Source organism: Ovis canadensis, chromosome 7 (assembly GCF_042477335.2).
Source record: "Ovis canadensis isolate MfBH-ARS-UI-01 breed Bighorn chromosome 7, ARS-UI_OviCan_v2, whole genome shotgun sequence".
In the NCBI taxonomy this organism is placed as follows: domain Eukaryota; kingdom Metazoa; phylum Chordata; class Mammalia; order Artiodactyla; family Bovidae; genus Ovis; species Ovis canadensis.
This window is the reverse complement of record NC_091251.1, coordinates 27,825,591-27,849,057: the sequence shown is the minus strand read 5'-3', so window position 1 is coordinate 27,849,057 and position 23,467 is coordinate 27,825,591. Positions and strand designations below refer to the sequence as shown.

The window sequence follows — 23,467 nt, the reverse complement described above, 5'->3', positions numbered from 1 at the left end:
TGCCCAACATCATTAGTCATCAGGAAAATGAAAATTAAAAAACCACAATAAGATATTAATACAGTTACACACTCACTAGTGGTTAACACTTAAAAACTGACAATCCTAAGAACTGGAAGGATGTGGAACACTGTTAGTGACCATGTAAAATGATATCAACCTTTCAAAAAAATTTGGCAGTTTTATTAAGCAGATGCTTATCATATGGCCCAGCAATTCTACTCCTAGGTATTTACTCAAGAGATATGAAAACAAACGTCTAGGAACAGTTCATATAGAAATGTTTGCTAGTAGCTTGTTGTTCAGTCACCAAGTCATTAGTGACCCCATGGCTGCAGCACTCCAGGCATCCCTGTCCTTTACTACCTCTTGGAGTGTGCTCAAACTCATGTCCATTGAGTCAATGAGGCCATCCAAACATCTCATCCTCTGTCATCCCCTTCTCCTCCTGCCCTCAATCTTTCCCAGCATCAGGGTCTTTTCCAATGATTCAGTCTTTGCATCAGGTGGTCAAAGTATTCAAGCTTCGGCTTCAGCATCAGTCCCTCCGACGAATATTTAAGGTTGATTTCCTTTAGGATTGACTGGTTTGATCTCTTGGCAGTCCAAGAACAGCTTAAGATAGCAGATTAATAAAAGCCCAGAACTAAAAATAACCACAATGTCCATGAACTAGTAAGTGTATAAACTGCGGCGGGACATACATGTAAGGGAATACTACTCACCAGTTAAAAGGAATAACTATTAATAAATGTAACCACATGGATAAATCTCAAAATAATTATGCTGTGTGAAAGAAGCCAGGGACAAAAGAAAACATGTTTGGGATTTCATTCATCTGAAACTCTAGAAATTATAGAAACAACAAATCTATGCTATAGTGACAAAAATTTAATTAGTGGTTGCCTAGGGCTGGCTCTCTATCACTCTGATTGACTGGTATTAATAGATAGCACAAGCATACTTCTAGGGGTGAAGAAAGTGTTCTTTATCTTGATTTTTATGCTGTTTACATGAATATATATATTTGTTAAGCTCTTTGCACTTTACACTTATTTTTTTAAAAAATATTTATTTATTTGGCAGCATCGAGTCTTAGTTATGGCACCTGGGATCGTTAGTTTCGGTGTGAAGGCTACAGAGCATGAAAGCTCACTAGTTGTGGCACGTGGGCCTAGTTTCTTGTGGCATGAGGGAATTTAGCTCCTTGACCAGGGATTGAACCTGTGTCCCCTGCATTGGAGTGGATTCTTAACCACTTGACCACTAAGGAAGTCCCATGTACTCCCCATGTACACTTTAAATGGGTTCATTTTACTATATATACATACATACACACATGCATTATAAATGTATATATACACTACCCCAATAATACCCCAATAAACTTGATTAAAACCATTTTTAAAATCCATAGTGTTACTGTCTACCCAGGAGCCCAGTATAACCAATGTTGACAATTTCGATCTTCATGGATTGCAGTTTCTGTGCTGTGGACAGATGTGAATTAGGCTAAATCTGAGATAGGAGTTTGGAGATTTTCATCGAGTGAACAAATTATAGAATCACATTTCTATTTTTTAACAAATGAAAAACATTTTCCCCAAATTCTGTCAAGAGTTGAGTTACTCCCAGCTTGGTAACTCATAAAGCCTTGAATCCTGCTATGACCCAGAATGAGGGGATGCTATCCTTTTCCAGATTTTGACAAGCTCACCAGTAATCTGCTTCAAAACATCTGTAGTCCTTCCTGACTTTTTCAGCAATGGTTCACAGACTGCTCTTTTCTTTTCAAATGCTTCCCAAAAAGAGGTTGTATTTTCCCCACTCCTCAAATTTTGAATGACTGATTTCAGAAATGGCTTCAATCTACATGCCTGTCATTTTAGACCATAATAGTCTCCATTAACTGTTAAATGATGTCAGTTTGCTTTATTTTTGGGTTTTAGTGGGGTTTGTTTTTTTTTTTTTTTTTGCTGGATGTGCTCCCTGTCTGAGAGGGACAGATTTGTCTGATTTAGTTATATCCAGATGTGCCTAAATAAAAGACAGAAGAGGACAAATACTGAGTCAGAGGTTCAGTGAATTTATGCTGTATTTCTCATAAATTCCTGTGGGTTTCTTTTGGCACCAGCATTTAATTTATTATTCTCTGTTTCTTTTAAAATGCAGTCTGATGCAATAGTTAAGGGGCAGTGTCATCCTGGGAGCCTCCACTTCTGATCAGCGGCTGCAACACAGTGTAAATCAGTTCAGCAAGGGTTCCCAGAGTGTCAGCTGTGCACCCGGATCCTTGATGAGCCTGATGGAATATTCAGAAGAAGGTTCTGGCTTCAAGGAGTCCACCACAAAAGCGAAGCATGAATGGTTGCTAGGGTTCAAGCCAGGGTAACTGAATTTTAGTTACGGTTCCTCTGTTTATGTAGCAGCATTCACTCAACAATTCATGTAACTTCCTTGTTAAATGAATTTTACAGTGCTTCCACATCATGATTTTCAAAATAGAGGAAAAGTTACCTCTATTTACAGGATCAGAGTGAGATTCAAAGAAGATAATGTTTAGGTTGTCCATTTATAAAATATAAGTACAATAAAATTATGAAGTTCATTTATTAGAATATGATTGGGGAGATAAGCCTAAAACAACTCAGCAAAAAGTATAAGAAAATATTTATGATTTATTTGTTTATGCTCTCACAGAACAGCAAGAAGGGATTAGGAAAAACAATTGTTTCAGTTAACTTGAGAAGTATTAAAACAAGATTTTTAAAGATGTAAAGGTGAGGATTGACTCTGAGCTATGACAGAATAGCTTGTATCAGATTATAGGTTTCACTGAGACCAACTGAAAATCCTGAATTAAAAAAAAATTAGAAATCTCTTTGAAGAGTTGTAGGACTACCAAAGCAGCCATTATTTAAGGGGCCAGGATTTTGCAGGAAAAAAGAAAAACCTCTGAAGACATGAACATTTGATCATCACTTTTCCCTTTGGGACATTTGGTGTAGGGGGAGAAGCTGAGGGACCTGGCAGAGGTTTCCCACAAACAGGCAGAGAAGCCAGCAGAGTTCAGGCCATCTCACAGGACAGAGAAACAAAAAGCACAGGCTGGGGCTTCCAAGGCTTCCAAGTCCTATTGGACTTGAGGAGTCAAGGTCCAAGGGGCAGTAGAGGTACAGAGGAGTGAGCCTGGCCATTGGCAATTCTCTCCTCGAGGTGTTTGTCAGTACCCTATGTAGAGTAAGAAGCTAAGAAGCCAAGCAAAAGGATGCTGAAAGCATCCTAGATCCCTGGGAGATAAAGATCTGATTTTAGGATTTGCTAGGGATAAAGGACCCAGGAATTACCCAGGTTCTCAGCTGGGACCCCTGCAGGGCTACTATCTAAAAGAGTAACCAGAGGAAGACTGACTCTTACAAAGACTAAAACCAGGCCTCAAGTCATTCAGCCTCAACTGAACTGAAGTGGACTGGTGACCCCTACTCTAGCTGCCATTAGGGGATGGGGTGAGTCCTCTATAGAAGAGGGTGACATCATCCAAAGCCTTCACAAATTTAAATACAAGCTCACCAGGATCCAGTCAACAGTACTAGGTGCAACAGGCCACAGGGCCAAGAAAAGAAACAGACAAGAAAAGCGAACGGGAAAGACAAACCCACAGAGAGCCTAGACGTTAGATTATCAGATACAGTAACTTTCAAATAACTCTGATTAATGTTCGATTGATAACAAAATGGAGAATTTTACTTGAGAACTATAATTGTATTAAAAAATAAAACAAATTCTAAAACTGAAAAATAATGTAATTCATGGCATTAAGAACACAACAGGTGATGCAATAGCAGATTGAAACAGCTGAAGAGAATTAGTTAAACTGTACTGAAGTCATTAGCAAATACCCAGTCTGAAGTCCAAAACAAACAAACAAAAATACTGAAAAGAAGATAAGACACATAAGGGATATGGTGGAATGTTTAAATATACATCCAAATATGCATATAATTGAAATTCCAGGAGGGGAAGATAGAATAGAGAAGTGATATTTAAAGAAATAATGACCAAGAATATTCCAACAACGACAAGACTTCTAGCTGGAGATTTAAGAAGTGCTACAAAGTCCAAGCAGGATAAATATAAAGAAAATCACACCTAGGAACATCACAGTGAATCTCTAAACACCAAAGAAAAAGAAAATATTCTTGAAAGTGCTCGGGGTAAAAAGATGCATACTTTTAAAAGCAGAATAATAAGATGAAAGCCAGAAAAAAATGCAATGACTTCTTCAAACTGCTAAAATAATAATGATGATGATAATAATCATACAATCTAGAATTCTGTACCGGCGGAAAAAAATCTTGCAAAAGTGTAGGCAAGATAAAGTTATTTCCAGACAGACAAGAACCAAAATTCAGCACCAGTAGACTTGCACGAAAATAAACACTACAGTGAGTTCTTCAGGAAAACATAAAATGATCCCAGATGGGAGGAAAAGAACATGTAGGAAGGAATGAAGAACAATAGAAAGGGCAAAAGGGTGAGTAAGTCTAAATGGATATTGACTTATAAGATAATACAGTGTAAGTTTCACATACACACAGAATTGAAGTGCATAGCAATAACACAGACAGGCGGGTGTAAATGGACTTTGTCTTCTAAGCTCCTAGCACTATTTAAGAATTTACAGAAGGATTGGTTTCTACTAGACTATAATAAATTAAGTAATCTAAGGCAATCTCTAAAATAATAGTAAAAGAATGTCAAACTGATGAGCTAATGGGTAAATGGAATAATGAAAGGTATTTTATTATTGAAAAGGAAAAGGAAATAAAATAGGTAGGAAAAATACAAAAATAACCCAGTAGAGATGGTAAGTATATAACCAAATGTGTCAGTCAAAGTACTTAATACTCCAGCTAAATGTCAGAAAGGAAAATAATGGTGAGAGGTAGGTGGCTCAGTGGTAAAAGGATTCTTCTGCCAATGCAGGAGACTCAGAAGATGCAGGTTTGAGCCCTGGGTAGGGAAGATCCCCTGGAGAAGGAAATGGCAACCCACTCCAGTGTTCTTGCCTGGGAAATCCCCTGGGGAGAGGAGCCTGGTGGGCTACAGCCTATGGGGTCACAAAAGAGTCGGATACAACTTAGAGACTAAACAACAAAGAGAGGTACGGGCCGTAGCATAAATACTCCATTTAAAGGACATACATTTTTGGACTAGATATTTTTCTAAAACATAAGTGTCTTACAAGAAACTCACCTTAAATATTAAGTTGAAACATATGTAAAGACCAACATGCAGCCATATTTTGACTTACAAAAATGGCAGTTTCGAATGGTTCAACCTAAAATGAGGGCACAGTGAAGCTGAAGGGGCAGAAAAATATAAACTATGCAAACAGTAGTGAATAGAAAGTAGAGACTAAGGCAGGAAGCATTTCTAGTATCAGAGAGACATTTTGTAATGGCTAAAGTGCCAGTCCCATCAGGATGTCCTAAATTCAGCTGTCCTAAATTCTTATGACCCTGATGGCATAGCTTCACAATATACAAAGCAAACATCAACAGAACTCATAGGAAAAACAGACAAAATCTCAATTCTAAGGAGAGGTTCCGATATATCTCTTTGCAACTGAAGAAACAAGTAACAACAACACAGGCCTGTAAGGATATAGACCCAAACAACACAACTGACAAAATTCATCTAATTGGCATACATAGAACCTGCACCTAACGTCAATAGAAAACACAGTCATCTCAGGGGCACGTGAAACATGTACCAAGATTGACCACAGGGTAGACCGTAAAGCAAAGCTCAACAAACTGCAAGTGGTAGAAATGATTCAAAGTATATTCTTTGACCTTAGGGAACTAAATTAAAAAATCAATTAAGAAAAGATAACTGGAAAATTCCCAGATGTTTGAAAAGTAATCATTATGTTTCATATAATAATACATGGATCAAAAAATCACAATAGAAATTAGAAAGCAGTTTGAAATGAATGATATAAATATGACATATCAAACCTTATGATGTTAAAGCTATATACTTAGAGGAAAATTTATTACCTTAAAATGCCTATATTAAAAGAGAAGAAAGCTGAAAATTATTTATACAAGTATCCATCTCAAGAAATTAGAAAATAATAAATTATACCCAAAGAAAATAGTAGAAAGAAATATTAGATATAAGAGCAGATATTAATGAAACAGGATATAAACAATAAAAGGAAATCAATAGTCAAAGTCAGTTGTTGGAAAGATGAATCAAGAGAGGGTGCAAATTATCAGTACAAATACTTAGATTTATACAGACTGCATTATGAGATCAAGATTAAGAGAACAGCCGATAAGACCAGATTGCCTAGGTCTTTGTGGTTTAAATAGAATTGATATTATGCACAATGGCCAACATATGGAAACTGACTACATGCCCATCAAACACATGAATGAATAAAGATGTGGGACATAAGTACACACGATGGAGTGTTATTCAGTCAAGAGAAAAAAGAACCTGCTTAATGCTGGAACCCTACTTACTATTTGCAACAGCATGGATGGACCTTGGAAGCATTATGCTACATGAAAGAAGTGAGACAGAGAATGATATATACTGTATAATATGTGAAATCTGAAAAAGCCAAACCCATTGAAACAGACTAGAATGGTGGTTCCTAGGGGTATGTGGTGGGGGTAAAGAGAAGATGGTGGTCAGGTGTATAAACCTGCAGTTATAAGATGAATACAGTCTGGAGATCTAATGTACAGCAGGGTAACTACAGTAGGCAACAATGTGTTGTATACTTGAAAGTTGCTAATACAGTGAATCTCAAATGTTCTCACCACTAAAAAGAAATGGTAATTATGTGATGTGATGCAGGTGTCAGCTAAGCTATGTTGGTAATCGTTTTACGATATATAAATGTATCAAATCAGCAAATTGTATATCTTAAACTGATACACTGTTATTTGTTAAATATGTCTCAATAAGTTTAGAAGATTAAATCAAATCAAATTAAATTAACAAAATAGAAGTAACACATGGGACAGTTTTGGAAAATCCATGGCCATTGTCTTTCCAAAGATGACTTTTGCTCCATTTCTTTTCATTTTTCTCCTGGAACTCCCACCACACACGTTTATGGATGTGTGCTTCAGTGCATTTGCACATTTTAGGAAGTCAGATCTCCCAAGCCCTGGTCTGTCCTGGCCACGGCTGCAGGCTACTGGGACTGGGTTCTCCTGGGCGCCCTCTGAGGATACTTTTGTCCCGGGGTGAAGTAGGGGTGGGGACAGACAGCAGAAGTGGCCCTGCAGCAGCGGTCCTGTGCGCCCACATGACTAACAGCCTGGTCAGGGGCTCCCCAGATGAGCGGGGCTCCCCGGGGCTCTGTGTGCTCTCTGTGCTTTGCTCTTGTTTATGCAGGACTGGGCTGGAGCTAGACAGCCAGGGTGTGCGGTCTGAAATCACTGACCAGAGAGCAGAGGCCCTGACCAGGCTCCTGCTAGCCTGGAGGTCATTTCAGGGCACTGACTGAGGGGCCCAGCGCATCCAGCTTGCTCTGTGTCTGTACTGCCCCTTGACCTCTCAGTGTTTACAGCTCTAAAGAGAAGACCTTTCTTTTCTTCAGCCAGTGCACCCCCACCCACCTGCCCTGCTTCATCAGAAAGAAGCAGGAAAGGTCATCACAGGGTTACCAGGGAGCCCCTGGGAAGCCCTAGGGTGGAGAGCAGCCCGAAGTGTTTCTCCAGCTGCAGCTGAAGCTCATGCCCAGATGGTCCCAATTCTAGCGCAAGACTGCAGAGCTGCTGACTGAACTCAGCACAGAAAAAAAGGACTGGGCACTGCTTCCTAGGAGCAAGGGGAGCAGAGGCCAAAGGCAAGAGAAGAGACAGGAGACGAGGGAGGAGAGGAGAAAAAAAATCCAGCAACAAGGGAATTGGGAGATGTCCCTGGCGGTCCAGTGGTTAAGATTTTGAGCTTCCAATGCAGAGGGCGCATGTTCAATCCCTGGTCGGGGGACAAAGATCTCACATGCCTTGTGACAAAAAAAATTTTTTTTCATTAAAAAGAACAAGAAAATTGGGAGCAAATGGAGGGTGGATGGGAGTGGGCAAGACAGAAAGAAGGGAACAAGGCCTGATCACGAGAGAAGCAGCAGAGGGGAAACAGAGGAGGGCAGAGAGGAATGTGTTCCTAGGTCACTGTCACCCTTGCCTTTCACTAGAAGAACTGGATGTTGTCAGGGATAGAGCTTAAAATCCTAAAGCATGAGGTACTAATGGTGGGATTCAGGCATATGCCGGAGACGGCCCTTCATCTCAGAGGGCCCCTAACCTCCCTTCTAGCCTACAGATTCATCCCAGGAAATTGCAGCCTAATGCTGGCAACTAAAAGCTGGAAGTGGGAAAACATTTCCTTGTGTTTTCAAAAAGCATCTGCTCTTTCGAAATCACTTTCAATGAGAAATGTGAAAACCGGAATCACTCTCCAAGAATGAAACTGCCTCCCTCTAGGCCAGTGCTCTAGGTCACAGAAGCTTCTGGTCACCCTGGGCTGGTGTGCTCAGAATTCCACGGGTAGACCCAGGCGGTAGGAGGGATGGGATTTCAAAGCCGGGATGGCCAGATTGATAATAAATCACCCTCCAACATACAAGGTTTAGCTGTGCGGCTCTTCTGGGAATGGGGATTCAGGGCAAAGGAATCCGCCTTAATGGTGTTTCCAAAGGCCCAGTCCTATGCTTTCATGATTCTGGCTCTTGGAGGCCTCCTTTACCTCTGCCCGGCCCTTCGCCAGGACCATCTCCTCCCTGGGCCTTCAGACTCTGAAATCGAAGGCGGCTTGTGGCCTGAGGAGCTGGCTGGAGAAGGCAGTCGTCCTTTGTGGGAGGAGGAGCAGGCTACCAGTTGCAAAACAGAACGTTCGAGCCAGGCCACGGCTGGCAGGGGCGGGCGCTTTCCAAGTGGAAAGCAGTGAGAAATATGTTGGAATCTGCCTCCAGAGTCATGGAATTTTCTTTTTTTAATATCCCTTTCAAACACATACTTTGAAAAACTATTCAAAGGCGGGGGGAAATTAGTTAGGGCCCTTTGTGCTGGGTCCCCTCCCCCAGAGCTCCTCTAGCGAGAGAAGTAAAAATAGAACCTGTGAGAGGCTGAAAATGTACTGCAAACAAAGATCATATTTAAGAGCCCAATGAGGCATGACTGTCCAAATAGGAAGAAAGGAGCTAATTATTTCCATCATTGCAGAGGGAAATGGTGGCAGTCTTCTCGGGGTCGTTGGGAACAGCCTGAAAACTGGAAAAGCCCCAGGAGGCTGGGAGGAGATGCCTTCCCAAGAGACAGACCCCGCTGTGCCCCTCAGATAATCATCACTTTTGTCCCCATCAGGAAGAAGTGGAGAAAAGCAGAGTTTGGAGGATATTAAAAATCTCTTCCACTTACGGAACAATTTGACCTTTTAAATATATTCTTCCGCTCGTTTGATCCTCAACTGCCCCATCCCCAAAAGTAGACGTGGTAGGAGTTTTCATTTTCTCCCTGTGAGATTGTTGGGCCAGTCCAAGTTACGCGAAGGTGTTTCTGGCAGGTTACGTAGGGTGGGGAGTCAGACATCTGTATACCAGGCTACACTGGCCAGCTTTCAGTGCAGCATAGAGGTGAGGAGCACAGGCTTGGAACCGGGCAGGTCCAGGAGTGAGGCTTGGTCCAGCCACTCACAGGCAAGTCACTCCCACACTCAGAGCCTCAGTTTCCTCTTCTCTCCTGGGAACGGTCCCTCCTGGGAGCATTCGGCCTGCAACTTTTAAAGGCTGTCATGAGGAGGAAAGAAAATGCGGTATCTAAAAACTTAGTACATACTTGGTGGATAGCAAGCATTGGGTCAGTTGTTGCTATCAACTTTGCCATCAGTCGGGGTGCGGACAAAGGAAAATGATACTGGAGAAGAGAGCAGGGAGGCACGCCTCCCACACTGAGGCACAAATCCTACTGTAGGAGTCAAAGACCCTTGAGTCAGGTGACCTGGGGTGAATTACATCATCTTCAAGCCTCAGTCTCCTCATCTGTACAATGGGGATAGTAGTGCCTTCTGTGGCTGAGACAATGCGCTATGTCCACTCTATCACGTCTTTTTCCTGAGTTCACAGTAGAACTACTCCCAGCTCCCTTGCTGTTAGGTCAAGGGCCTAGAACCAAGTTCTTCTCAGTGGAATGTAAGTGGAAGCGAGGCTAGCTATCCCAGCCTTGAGCCTTAAAAACATCCATGTGTTCCAGCAGCCCTATTTTCTCCCTCGGAGGAGACAGAGAATGTCTAGCTCCAGGATGAAGGAATCATGACACAGAACAAAGCCACCCAGCTTGCACTGCATTCTGCAGTGAAGGAGAAGAAAGCCTTGGCTGTGAAGAGTCACTGAGATCAGGGGGTTATTTGCTGCAGCACATCCCAGCTCCGTCTGGTTAACACACCTCCTGGGAGCGGTGGAGGGGGTGCAGGGAGGACAGGGGGCATGAGGATCAAAAGAAATCTTGTGGGCAGGGCTCTGCCAAACATGGAAGGTGGCTCTGCTAGTTTCAGGACAGAAGGCTTGGGCACAGATTCAGTACTAGACACCCTTGGGTCCCACAGACACTTCTCCTGGGATCTTTAGGCTTTACATACTACTACTAAAAAAAAGCTGCCATCTAGTGAGCTTGTACAGCTATGTGCCAGATATTGGGTGGGGAGCTTTCTCGGTGAGCACTCATGCCCAGGATGGCCCTGTTGCACCTGGAGGGCAGCAGAACGCAGTAGCTATGGGGGAGGGGCCCTCTGGCCAGGCGCGACTCAGGACTTACAGTGTGACTTTGGACAGCTCACATGACCTCTTTGTGCCGTTGCAACCTCATCTGCACACTATTTCTGTTTAGTCACTCAGTCGTGTCCTACTCTTTGCGACCCCATGGACTGTAGCCCTCCAGGCTCCTCTGTCCATGGGATTCTCCAGGCAAGAATACTGGAGTGGGTAGCCATGCCCTCCTCCAGGGGATCTTCCCGACCCAGGGCCTGAACCTGTGTCTCCTAAATTGGGAGGTGGATTCTTTACCACTGAGCCATCAAGGAAGCAGCCTCCCCTCCCCCACCCCCTGCACAATGTTATGAAGGTTTAAATGAGTCATTCTGCATCAAGTACTTAGCACGTAATAAATACTCTCACAATGTTAGCTCTTCCAGGCGTTTCCTTTTAGAGATGATGAGGCTCAGAGAGGTAACATGCCTTGCCCACGGACACCCGTCTAGTAAGAAGTTGAGCCTGGAACTGAAGATAGCGTTACTCCAGAGCTGTTGCTCATCTCTCTGCATTCGCAGGAGATCTCAGGAGAATCTCTGTGCCCCACCAGAAGACCCCAGGAGAATCATGGCTGTCACTCCCCATCACTGCCACCATCATCACCAGCGCCAGCGCCCCCTACTTTGTAGTAGCGCTTTACATTTTCACAGTGTTCTAGCATTCTACCTCATTTCATCTTTACAGCAATTCTGATTCCCACTGTATTAAGACAAATAAGAAAACAGCAATTGGAAGAGACTGCTGGCTTACCCAGGACTGCTCACTTCTGGTGGGAGAGTAGGACTTGAACCCAGGGCCTTTCCCCCTCATAGCAGTGCCACTGAGTAGCCCAATGGGGCACCTTCAGATCTGCCTTAAGCAGCCACATTTTCCTCTAGGGCTTACTCCTTTCTACCTAGGTGCAGCTCAGTTCAGTTCAGTCGCTCAGTCATGTTTGACTCTTTGTGACCCCATGGACTGCAGCACACGAGGCCTCCCTGTCCATTACCAACTCCTGGAGTCCACTCAAACTCATGTCCATTGCACTGGTGATGCCATCCAACCGTCTCATCCTCTGTCGTTCCCTTCTCCTCCTGCCTTCAATCTTTCCTAGCATCAGAGTCTTTTCGAATGAGTCAGCTCTTCACATCAGGTGGCCAGAGTGTTAGAGTTTCAGCTTCAACATCAGCCCTTCCAACGAATATTCAGGACTGATTTCCTTTAGGATTGACTGGTTTGATCTCCTTGCAGTCCAAGGGACTCTCAAGAGTCTTCTCCAACACAGTTCAAAAGCATCTATTCTTCAGCACTCGGGTTTCTTTATAGTCCAACTCTCATATCCATACATGACTACTGGAAAAACCATAGCTTTGACTATATGGACCTTTGTTGGCAAAGTAGTATCTCTGCTTTTTAATTAGCTGTGTAGGTTGGTCATAACTTTTCTTCCAAGGAGTAAGCATCTTTTAATTTCATGGCTGCAGTCACCATCCGCGGTCATTTTGGAGCCCAAAAAATAAAGTCTGACACTGTTTCCCCATCTATTTACCATGACGTAATGGGACTGAATGCCATGATCTTAGTTTTCTGAATGTTGAGTTTTAAGCCAACTTTTTCATTCCTTCCTTTAATTTTCATCAAGAGGCTCTTTAGTTCTTCGCTTTCTGCCATAAGGGTGGTGTCACCTACATATCTGAGGTTATTGATATTTCTCCCGGCAATCTTGATTCCAACTTCTGCTTCATCCAGCCTAGCATTTCTCATGATGTACTCGGCACATAAGTTAAATAAGCAGGGTGACAATATACAGCCTTGACGTACTCCTTTTCCTATTTGGAACCAGTCTGTTGTTCCATGTCCAGTTCTAACTGTTGCTTCCTGACCTGCAGACAGGTTTCTCAAGAGGCAGGTATGGTGGTCTGGTAGTCCCATCTCTTTAAGAATTTTCCACAGTTTGTTGTGATCCACACAGTCAAAGGCTTTGGCATAGTCAATAAAACAAAAGTAGATGTTTTTCTGGAACTTTCTTGCTTTTTCGATGAACCAACGAATGTTGGCAATTTGATCTGTGGTTCCTCTGCCTTTTCTAAATCCAACTTGAACATCTGGAAGTTCAGGGTTCATGTACTGTTGAAGCCTGGTTTGGAGAATTTTGAGCATTACTTTGTTAGCATTTGAGATGAGTGCAACTGTGTGGTAGTTTGAGCATTCTTTGGCATTGCCTTCCTTTGGGATTGGAATGAAAACTGACCTTTTCCAGTCCTGTGGCCACTGCTGAGTTTTCCAAATTTGCTGGCATTTTGAGTGCAGCAGTCTCACAGGATCATCTTTTAGGATTTGAAATAGCTCCACTGGAATTCCATCACCTCCACTAGCTTATTCCTAAGGTCCACTCATCTTTGCATTCAAGAATGTCTGGCTCTAGGTGAGTGATCACACTATTGTGGTTATCTGGGTCGTAAAAGTCTTTTTCGTATAGTTCTTCTGTGTATTTCTGCCACCTCTTCTTAATATCTTCTGCTTCTGTTAGGTCCATACCATTTCTGTCCTTTATTGTGCCCATCTTTGCATGAAATGTTCCCTTGGTATCTCTAATTTTCTTTAAGAGATCACTAGTCTTTCCCATTCTATTATTTTCCTCTATTTCTTTTCACTGATCGCCAAGGAAAGCTTTCTTATCTCTCTTTGCTATTTGTTGGAACTCTGCATTCAAATGGGTATATCTTTCCTTTTCTCCTTTGCTTTTCACTTTTCTTTTCATAGCTATTTTTAAAGCCTCCTCAGACAGCCATTTTGCTTTTTTGCATTTCTTTTTCTTGGTGATGGTCTTGATCCCTGTCTCCTATACACTATCACAAATTTCTGTCCATAGTTCATCAGGCACTCTGTCTATCAGATCTAGTCCCTTGAATCTATTTCTCACTTCCATTGTATAATCATAAGGGATTTGATTTAGGTCATACCTGAATGATTTAGTGGTTTTACCTACTTTCTTCATTTAAGTCTGAATTTGGCAATAAGGAGTTCATGATCTGAGTCACAGTCAGCTCCCAGTCTTGTTTTTGCTGACTATATAGAGCCTCTCCATTTTTGGCTGCAAAGAATATAATCAATCTGATTTCTGTATTGACCATCTGGTGACATCACTAGATGTCAACACAAGTCATCTCTTGTGTTGTTGAAAGAAGGTGTTTTCTATGACCAGTGTGTTCTCTTGGCAAAACTCTATTAGCCTTTGCCCTGCTTCAGCTGAAACTCCAGTACTTTGGCCACCTCATGCGAAGAGTTGACTCATTGGAAAAGACTCTGATGCTGGGAGGGATTGGGGGCAGGAGGAGAAGGGGACGACAGAGGATGAGATGGCTGGATAGCATCACTGACTCGATGGCCGTGAGTCTGAGTGAACTCCGGGAGTTGATGATGGACAGGGAGGCCTGGCGTGCTGCGATTCATGGGGTTGCAAAGAGTCGGACACGACTGAGCAACTGAACTGAACTGATTCCGTACTCCAAGGCCAAATTTGCCTATTACTCCAGGTGTTTCTTGACTTCCTACTTTTGCATTCCAGTCCCCTATAATGAAAAGGACATCTTTTTTGGTTGTTAGTTCTAGAAGGTCTTGTAGGTCTTCATAAAACCGTTCAACTTCAGCTTCTTCAGCATTACTGGTCGGGGCATAGACTTGGATTACTGTGATATGGTTTGCCTTGAAAACAAACAGATCATTCTGTTGTTTCTGAGACTGCATCCAAGTACTGCATTTTGGACTCTTATGTTGACTATGATGACTACTTGACTTCTTCTAAGGGATTCTTGTCCGCAGTAGTAGATATAATGGTCATCTGAGTTAAATTCATCCATTCCAGTCCATTTTAGTTCACTGATTACTAGAATGTCAACATTCACTCTTGCCATCTCCTGTTTGACCACTTCCAATTTGCCTTGATTCATGGACCTAACATTCCAGGTTCCTATGCAATATTGCTCTTTACAGCATTAGACTTTGCTTCTATCACCAGTCACTTCCACAACTGGGTGTTGTTTTTGCTTTGGCTCTGTCTCTTCATTTTCTCTGGAGTTATTTCTCCATTGATCTCCAGTCGCATATTGGGCACCTACCAACCTAGGGAGTTCATCTCTCAGTGTCCTATCTTTTTGCCTTTTCATACAGTTCATGGGGTTCCCAAGGCAAGAATACTCAAGTGGTTTATCATTCCCATCTCCAGTGGACCACATTTTGTCAGAACTCTAGGTAGGAGGCTACCTAGGTTAGCCTCCAGCTTCTCTGGGGGTGGTGGACTCAGGAGGCCTGGCCTGGGGCAGCAGGGCAGTGCCATCTCCCAGCAGTGGTGCCACCTGACTCGGCTTGGAGCAGAGTGACAGGCCATCCCCAGGGCTGAGTGACGATCCTGTGAAGGGGCAGGGCCAAGGTCTGCTGTGGCCCAGGTTGCTAAGGAGGACCTGGGTGGAGCACATGCTGTGCAAACACCCAGAACAGAGCCTGTTTGGCCAAAGGGATCCAGCCTGTCCTCTCTGTGTGCAGAGGGTAGTGAGCACTGCTCAGGGGGTCAAGGCCAGCCTCATGCCCCACGTGGGTTGCTCTCTGATCCATGGTCCAGCCACACACTGATGCCTAACCTTAGCCAGGACTGACCTCAACCCTGGCCCCACATAGACCCTTAAACCAGGCAGAGACTGGCTCCAAACCTCAGGCACAGACTGACCTTAAACCCACCCATGGCGTTATTCCACCCAGAGACTCACTAGAGATGACCTCTGGGGAAGACCCGTACTTGACTCCAGTTCTCAAGGGCTGCCCTTAACTACCATGAACTAACCATTCACTGACTGCAGACTGACCCCTGAACACTAACCCCTAACCCCAGGCTGGCCTGACCCTATAGAAGAGAGTGTGTCACTGGACATACAAAGAAGAGGCTAATTGAATCTCACTGTATAACACTTAGACTCTCAGTAGGCTGGGAGTGGAGGACATACACAGTCATCTCTGCAGAGACATGTGTAACCAGTATTCTCCGAGGAAGAACTTTGACACGAGGAGAACACGTGGTGAGATGGTCTTAGCCACCTCCTCCAGCCTGGGCAGCATTTGAGTCCACCCTAGTAGAAATCCTATCAGAAAGAGAGAAACCTGCCCGACTCTTTCACAAGGCCACTATAACTCTCTTTCAAAACTTTATAAGGACATTACAGAAAATTATAGACTCTGTCACTCACTGCCATAGTTGTAGTTCTTCTTGAAAATCATTAGTCACTCAGTCATGTCCTACTATTTGTGACCCCAGGCTCCTCTGTCCGTGGAACTCTCCAGGCAAGAATACAGGAGTGGGTTGCTATTCCCTTCTCCAGGGGACATTGCAGACCCAGGGATCGAAACTGGGTCTCCCACATTGCAGACAGATTCTTTACCATCTGAGCCACAGGTAGTTCTTTCATAAAATATTAGCAAAACTATTTTTAAAACAGCACATCATGACTAAGAAAGGTTTAGCCAGGAATGTGAGGATGGCCCAGTATCAGTAAGTCTACCCATGTATCTCATCACATTAATAAACTAAGAGATAAAAACCACGTGTCTCTTAATGGGCAGATAAAGTTTTTTTTTTGAAAAGGTCATATCTCTTTAATTTTTTTTTAATTGGAGAATAATTTCTTTACAATGTTGTATTGGTTGGTCACATCTTTTTATGATAAGAAGTCTTAAAGCCTATAAATAGAAGGGAATATTTTTAAATCTAAAAAGTTTCTCTACTAAAACCCTATGGTAGATAATCCTAGCAATAAATTTCTTAATAGTTTGGATACATTCTTCTTCTGTTAAGGTACAAAACAGGGATGACTACCATTACTCAATATATTGATAGTACTGGAGGACCTGATCAATGATTAAGATAAGAAAAAGAAATGAGGATTGTAACATAATTATTGCAATGGAAGAAATGAAACTATCAGTGATAGAGAATATGCTTATCTACAAATAAAAACGAACATCAAACAGATAAACTAAAAGAGCTAAGATAGTTTCTCAAGATGACTGAATACAAGATCAACCTACTAAACTCATTAACATTCCTCTAAAACACAACCAACAGTTAAAAAATATAGTAGAAAATAAACTTTTATTCACAATAGCAAGAAATCTATAAATTATGTGGGGATTAGCTAAGTGAAAAATTAATTAGATATTTGTGAATCAAATTATAAAACTTTATAACAAAGGTAAATACCAACTGGATGTGAAAGGTAAATTTAAACAACTTGTAGAAGATATACCAGAAGAAAATCTTGTCTAGGCATGGGAAATGACTTCTTTCATGGCCCTGATAATACAAACCTTAAAGAGGAAAAGGGATAATTTATCTACATCATTAGTAACAATTTTTTTCAATAAAAACACAATGTACAAAGCTAAACAAATGATAATCTGGGAGAAAATATTTTCAATAGCTTAAATGGGGTATGGATGCAAAAGATACATAAGGAAATCTTGCAAATCAACAAGATACATAACCCAATGTCAATGGATAAATTAGCAAAGGAGATAAATAAGCAATTTGCGTAAGGAAAATGCCAAATGGCTAAGAAGTATGTGAAGAGAAACACAAGCTCATGGCCCTTAAAGAATAAGTTCAAATAAGTTCAAAGTTCAACTATGACATGCCCGCTGACACTCATAATCCTGGCAAAAATTAGAAAGCTGGATAATATCAGACACTGTTGGAGAAGTAGGCGAGCAAGGGCCACTTACTTAGGTGGGAGCATCTATTCTGAAGAGTGACCTGGTCACACTTAGTGAATGAATTTTGGGCAGTACAAGCACACCACGAGTATACAATCCAGAGAGACTACCTACAGGCCCATGGAGAAGACAAGGAAGGACATTCATCTCAGAAATTCTGGCAGCAGCAGGACATCAGCAGAAATCCTAGCATTCTATGTCAACTGTTGTCAATGTGCCCTGTGGGGTCTGTGTCTCAGGCAGGGCAACACACTCCATGTACTTGCAACAATTAGGTATAGGTCTTAAAAACAGCATTTACAGAAAAAAATGCAAGTAAGTGTGACAGCTAAATCACATTAACATTCATGTAAATTAAAAGCAAATACACATAGGGAATTCCCTGGCAGTTCAGTAATTAGGACTCTGCACGTTCATTGCCAAGGGCCTGTGTTCAATTCCTAGCTAGGGAACTAGGATCCCACAATCAGCGCATGGCTAAAAAAAAAAGAAGAAGAAGAAGAAAATACACGTAAAGAGCACTACATTACATAGTTCCCCATGATACACATATATCTAATGATATATATCACACACACTGGGGAAGAAAGCAAAAAGCAAAATAGAACAGGAGCTGTCTTAGTTTCCTATTGCTGGTACACATTTCTACAAACGTAGTGGCTTACAACGACACAAATGCACTCTCTTACAGCCCTGAAGCCAGAAGTCCAACAGCAGTCTCACTGGACCAAAGTCAAGGTGTCAGCAGGGCTGACTCCTTTTGGAGGCTCCAGCCGAGAACCATGTCCTTTGCTTTGTCTTCCTTCTAGCGGTTGCCAGCACTCCTTGGCTCACAACCCCTTCCTCTGTCTTTGGAACCAGAATGTAACATTTTCATCTCCTTTCCTCACTCTGCTTCCATGATCACATCGTTTTTCCTGACTCTGATCCTCCTACCTTCCTTTTTAAAATTTTTTTAAAATTAATTTATTTATTTTAATTGGAGGCTAAATACTTTACAATATTGTAGTGGTTTTTGTCATATGTCGACATGAATCAGCCACGGGTGCACATGTGTTCCCCATCCAGAACCCCTCCTCCAACCTCCTTCCCCATCCCATCCTCCAGGGTCATCCCAGCGCACCAGCCCTGAGCACCTTGTTTCATGCATCATACCTGGTCTGGAGATCCACTTCACATATGATAATATACACATTTCAACACTACCCTCTCAAATCATCCCACCCTCACCTTTTCCCACAGAGTCCAAAAGACTGTTCTTTATATCTGTGTCTCTTTTGCTGTCCTGCACATAGGGTCATCATTACCATCTTTCTAAATTCCATATATATGTGTTAATATACTGTATTGGTGTTTTCCTTTCTGACTTACTTCACTCTGTATAATCGGCTCTAGTTTCACCCACCTCATTAGAACTGATTCAAATGTATTCTTTTTAATGGCTGAGTAATACTCCATTGTGTATATGTACCACAGCTTTCTTATCCATTCATCTGCTGATGGACATCTAGGTTGCTTCCATGCCCTGGCTATTGTAAACAGTGTTGCAATGCACATTGGGGTACACGTGTCTCTTTCAATTCTGGTTTCCTCGGTGTGTATGCCCAGCAGTGGGACTGGTGGGTCATATGCTCCTGCCTTCCTTTTATGAGGACTCTTGTGGCAACATGGAACCCACCCAGATAATCCAGGAGAGTCTCTCCATCTCAGGATCCTTTTTTAAATCACACTCGCAAAATCACTTTCCCATGTACAATAAAATATTCAAAGTTCCTGGGAGGACTACTCAGGCATCTTTGGGGGACTACTAATTTGCCTACCACAGCAACTTTGCATGGAGAGATGATGTTGGAATTTCATGAAAAGAGAGTAGTTCTCTCAAGTCTCTATAACTTCTGTTTTTATAGAAAAGCGCTCTGAAGGAGAAGCGTGGAGTGCTAAGAGGGTGTATATCACAGGTACTGTGTCCCTCCTGGAAGCCTTGGGATGGCTTTCCTGTGGATGTGATTTTGAGCAGATCTCTGAAGGATGTGTAGGCGTTTGGCGGGGCCAAGAGGGTGAGAAAGGGGAAGACTGGGGGGCTTTTTGCATCGAGCTTCTTTCAAGATCTCTATGTTCCCTTGCCCTTTGCTCTGTTCCACCTGCAGAGCTGCGGCCTCTTACCAGAGGAGCAACCCTCTCCACTCTCTTCCCTGCTTTTTCCTCCCCAGGATTCCCTCTCTGCAGGCTCTGGATCCCAGCCCCACTTGCCTTCTCAGGCTTGGTACCTCTATTTGTGCCCAGAAATGTGAAATAAGCAAACACATCTCCATCATTTCCTTATTCTTCACCCCTACCTGACTCAAAGGACATGAGTTTGAGCAAACTCTGGGAGTCAGAGAAGCCTGGCATGCTGCTGTCCATGGGGTCACAAAGAGTTGAATAAGACTCAGCCACTGAACACCAACAACTGTCTAAGAATTACCCTCATCTTCCACCTCTAGCCCAGCTTCTTGAGAAAGAGTTGTCCACACATGCAATGTTCACACACTCCCTCCCCGTGGCAATCTTGCTTTTGCCCCCACCTTCTGTAATGCAGTGGCTTTTGCCAAGATTACCAATGACCTCTTTGTCCATAAATAGATGGGATATATTCCTTTGCTCAGTTTTCTTGGCTTCGAGACAGCATTTGATGCTGCGGGCCATTTTCACCCTGTCAAGTGCTCTTTGCATGGCTTCCGTGAAACCTCTCCCGCGGTTTCCTTTCTCCCTCTCCAGCCCCTGCCTCCCAGGTTTCTCTGCAGATTTCTTTCTTCTAATCATTCCTTATGGTTTGCTGCTTCTCAGGGCTCTGTCCAAGGTCATTTTCTCATTTTCCTGTATTCATAGGCTCCCTGGGAGTCATCTCCAAGGCTCTATTACTCTTTATAGGCGAAAGAATTCCAAAGCAGTATATCCAGACAAGTGTGGCCTCCAGAACTTCAGGCCATAACTACAGATGTTCCAGTTGTTTGCCGACATCTCGTTCTGATGGTCCTGGGGCATCTCAAAGTCACCGCATCCAGGAATGTATGCCCTCTCAAACCCCCCACTGCCGTATCCTAAACCCTGAGTGTTCTTCCTGCCTTCTCCCCTTTCTCCCTTCCCTGCATGTTATCAGGCACCAGTTTCCATTCTTTTTCCTAAATGTCTCCAGAATCACCTGCTTTTCTCCATCTTCCCTGCTGTTGTTCCAGCCTGGGCCACCATCTTTTCTTGACCAGACCACAGAAATGGCCTCCCTGCAAGCCTCCCTGCCTCCATGCAGTAACTATCACCTGAGCAGATGCTTGGTGCCAGGCCTCACTCTAGGTCTTGCTTTCACCTAGTCCAGCATCCACCTGCAGCTCAGGAGCTTTAGAAAACACAATTCAGATCTCAACATTCCTCCTTATTCTTTGGAACTCTAGATTCTTGAAGTGAAATGAAAGTCGCTCAATTGTGTCCGACTCTTTGCAACCCCATGGACTATATAGTCCATGGAATTCTCCAAGCCAGAATACTAGAGTGGGTAGCCTTTCCCTTCTCCAGGGGATTTTCCCAACCCAGGAATCAAACCCAGGTCTCCTGCATTGCATTCTTTACCAGCTGAACCACAAGGGAAGCCCAAGAATACTGGAGTGGATAGCCTATCCCTTCTCCAGGGGATCTTCCCGACCCAGGAACGGAACCAGGGCCTCCTGCATTGCAGGCAGATTCTTTATCAACCAAGCTAGTCTAGATTCTTAGCAGGTCACAATTCTGGTTTCATGAGAAAGACAGATGAAGAACAAACTTACAAATAAGTTGACATCATAATTATGGTTTGTGATGTATGTAATAAAGAAAATAAACAGGGTAACAGGACAGAGTAATGAAGGGCCACTTATCTAGTATGGCATGGAAGGCCCTCTGAAGAAGTGACTTATTTACTGAGACCTAAAAAGTAGAAGCCATCTGGGAAACAGTGAAAACAAACACAAAACAGTTCTGATTACAACGCTGTTCTTTAGACCACAGCTTAAATGTCGCTTCCTCCAAGCAGCCTTCCCTGATGTTTAATGCCTTTATGTTTCCTATGGCTGTGGTAACCAAGCACCACAAGCTGAGTGGCTTTAAACAGAAATTTATTCTCTCACAGCTCTGCAGGCTTGAAATTCAAGATCAAGGTGGCAGAAGGGCCATGCTCTCTCTGAAGGCGCTAGAAGAGAACCTGTTCCATGTCTTTCTCTTGGCCTCTGATGTTTCTCTCAATTCTTGGTTTGTAGACACATTTCTCCAGCCTCTGCCTCCTCCTCACATGGCCTTTTCCATGAGTGTCCCTGTGTCTCTTCTCTTCTTATAAGGACACCAGCAACAGTGGATGAGGCCCTATAGACCTCATCTTTGCTTGGTTATACCTGCAAAGAATTCTATTCCTAGGTAAGGTCACATTCACAGGTACTGAGAGTTAGGACTTCGGCATATCTTCTGGGGGGACACAGTTCAACTCATAGCAGAGCCCCGTCATGGACTCCCATAGTACCAGCCACGCTTGTCCACTGCACCGCACTGCTGGGCCACCCCTCTACTTCCCTACCAGAGTGTAACAAGCACCATGAGAGCAACACCACAGCAGTCACTCACCACTCCATCCCCAGGGCCCGACACCAAGTGCACAGAGTATTTTTTGCATGAGTGAATGCCCACAAAATGAATAAGTAGATCCCTGCCCACACTGTACCTGCTTGCTCCCTCTTGCCTTAGTGGCCTATCTGGAAGTGATCATATTTGCTCAATACTCCCATTTAGCACCATGGGGAGTCTTAATTTGAAAGGAATGGACAGCAGTAGTCAGAGCCACTCCTGTGGCTTCACAGCAGTTTTGCCTGGCAAAAACGCAGGAGCTTCTAGAAGATGCAAAGTTGAGTGCTGTATGCTTATCCCCAAATCGGCCCATCTGCAAACTCACTTGGAGGGTGAGTTTGCAGGCCCCGTTCCAATGATCCCAGCTGCACAGACTCACCATTCAGAGGGGAGGGGGAATGTTGCACCCTGAGCACCCTGAAAATCATCTGACTCCTCATCTGAGAGCTTCCTCGCCAGCGTCAGAGGTGGGGTGGGTGGGAGGAGGGAGAAGGGAGAAGTGGTGAAAAGCCAACCCTTTGACCTGGCTGTTATTTAGAAACCATGAGTTGCCCTTGTTGATGTCACCTGTGGGAGTGACAAGGGAGTTCAGAACAAGGGAGAAGCTGACCTGGCCACACGTTAATTTGCTACATGGGTTTACATAACTACATGGGTTTGCGTCAGGGGACTTGGTACTCTTCCAGGGCACAGCAAATGTCAATACAGCAACCACAGATAGGAACTGATTATTCCTATAAATCATGCCCTTCGAATTACTTGGTGAAAGGTGGTCGGAAATAAATGCTTTACAAAGGAAAAAAAAACAGATAATGGGGGAACTTTGCACCAAAGAAGCACAATCTTTTATGAGCTGTTAGAACAGCATCATCTGACCATTACACTTAGTCTCATGGACTCGCTTGCTCAGCTGTCTTATGAGGTAGGAAGGCAGGAATTGCACCCAGGGAGCCCCAGGCAGAGAGGGCAGAGGGGGATGCTGATCATTTCAGAGACTCAGGCCTGAGCCTGGGACTCCCTGATACCTTCTGACTGAATGCATAGTTTATAATAACTAGATTTTGTCACATCCAGTAAGACCATGGGCCCTGGAGATTTCTAGGAGGACTGAGAAGCCTTCAGGGAGCCTGGCTCTGGGATGCTGAGACCATAAAATGATGGCTGTCGGGAGAGTGAGGGCTGCCGTGCACAGGAGCTGGAAGACAGGCCTTGGGGCCTGCAAATATCATTACCCTGAAGAGACGTGTCTGGCTGTCCAGAACTTTCAAGTCGTTG

At 43.3% G+C, this 23,467-nt stretch overlaps 1 long non-coding RNA gene across 1 annotated transcript in view; it reads right to left on the bottom strand.

Moving 5' to 3' along the window:
- Nucleotides 1-22,652, bottom strand: part of LOC138443331 (uncharacterized) — a 40,079-nt gene extending 17,427 nt beyond the window's left edge. Inside the window, exons 1-2 of the long non-coding RNA XR_011258074.1 lie at nucleotides 22,572-22,652; nucleotides 9,447-9,814 (exon numbers count right to left, since the gene is read on the bottom strand). This is a non-coding gene — a long non-coding RNA (uncharacterized lncRNA). The remainder of the gene's footprint in view (nucleotides 1-9,446; nucleotides 9,815-22,571) is intronic.
- Between the last annotated feature and the right edge of the window lie 815 nt (nucleotides 22,653-23,467).